The following is a 2,023-nucleotide window of genomic DNA, read 5'->3' on the forward strand; positions in this document are numbered from 1 at the left end:
GGTGCGAGTGGGTGACCCGGAGCGTCTGCCCTGGGGGTGCAGGAACCACCACGGGGCTCGTGCTTTCTAGCCGGGTAGATCCACAGGAACGCACGGAGCTCAGCTCACAGCAGCCCCAGAGGGCAATCGCAACTTGGTGGCGGCGTCCGGTACTCCGAGGGAGGGCGCTCTGCCTGCTAGAGTTACGGGGGCTTTCCTCGCTCCCGTCGAAGGCTCTCCTTTCTCCTCGAGTGTCGCGCCCTCCCGGTTTTCTGCAGGGCAGAAGGCAGTGGCGAGAAGCAGCAGCCTGCCGAAGTTCTCCCAGCACCAAGAAGCGTGGAACGGACGGGAGAGTAGAACAGAGTGTTTGCCAGGGGACGCTGCAAGTGGGGATGCATTTATAGAGCGCTCACTGCGTGACGTGCCCTCCAGTGGCTTTTCTGATTCGCTTTCTGACCTAAACACACGTTAGTTTAGTCCCCATGCTAGGGCCAACACGGTCTCCAAATATCTGCTGGCTGAAGTCAGAGGCTTTGCATATCATGTATTACATGGCAGGCAATGAAGAAGGCTTCTGAGGCTGGCCGGCTTCTCAGTCCTAGGCTCCATTTCCATGCTGTTGTAATATAATACCAGACGTGGGCCAGGCACATACATTCAAAATCCCAATTCCAGAGGAGTAAGATCACTCTATCAGGAAGAGGTCAGGAAAGGTAGGGCAAAACTTGCTTTTATTCAGAGTTTTGAAAAAGTATTTGGGGAATCCAAGAGAGACAGGGCTGGGTGCAGCTCCCAGTAAGAGGGACTCAGCCTACTTTCTAGAGCTCTGCTGGGGAGGTGAGGCCTTTTCATGCCTTCTGTTGGTTAGCTGTACACCAGAAGCAGCCAGGAGCCTTCGGTGTAGAGGGCAAGAGGAGGACAAATCCTTGCACACCCTGCGTATGGCTCGACTGTAAATGCGTTACATTCACATAGGCCTGGAATTTGCTCTATCTTTGATATCTGATAAATAAGGTACGCGCCTCTGCGAAGGAAAGCCACCAGCCCTGACTTCAGTAGGATTTCTTTCATTTTTATTAGTCGGAGACAGTGAAAGCATAAACAGGCTCAGTTTACTTCTATGCAACTCTTATTTTATGACTCATTCGGTTGTTGGGGAGTGTGTGTTCTTGAAGAAGCTGAGACAATAGATAGGGGAAATGTGTGCGGCAATGTGTGTGGGGGGGGGGACGGGAGGATCACATATTATTACACGTATTCAGAGTCAAGGATCAGCTCTTTTGGAGCCTTGTCAGGGAGGTTAGTGTGGGTGGAAAATCATTCTTACTAGCATTACTGTGATTGAGAGATTAAACCAAGTGCAAGCCAGCTCTTCCAAACACACCTCATCTGAAAGCAGGATGCTCTCCAGTGCCTGAAGAGTGTGATGGATGCTCCCTTCTTTGGTAGATGCCTGAATGCAATGTATGTTGGCTTAGAAATGGGCTGAAGGAAAAGTTTAATGTGTCGATTTCCAGTTAAGCATTATTTTGGAATACTAAGTTGACTTGAATAGGTGCTGTGGTTGTTGCTTTAAACCACAGATTTTTTTTTCTTTTCACTTTAAAGCTTTTCACTACGCATGGCCAGGCCCTCAAAACATATGCAATTATTTAGCACTTGCTGTGTGCTACGGAAAGCAGTAGGCGTTCAGCACTGTGATGATCAGACGAGGGGCTGCAAAGGACAGATGCCACTGAGTTAACTGTGGAAAGGAAGGCTGGCTGGAATCTCCACCACTCAGCCACGTGTCTCCCAAAAGCCTTCCGGAAAGGCCACTCAGCCAGGCCTCACGAAAACTGGCTTCAAGTCCAGGAACTGGAAGGTCATTCAGGATGCAGCTCTGGGCTGGGGTTATTTTGCTGCCCCCTCAGCACCAGGCATCTGCCTGTTCCTGCTAACGAGGCTTAGCCACCAAGGCAGTTCAGCTCTTTCCACACTCCCTGATTCCCTCCGGTGTCCTCTGGCTCCTGCCACCAACTGCTCAGCTCCCTGTTGATCTCCC

Source organism: Acomys minous (assembly GCF_964271855.1).
Source record: "Acomys minous genome assembly, chromosome: 5".
Lineage (NCBI taxonomy): Eukaryota > Metazoa > Chordata > Mammalia > Rodentia > Muridae > Acomys > Acomys minous.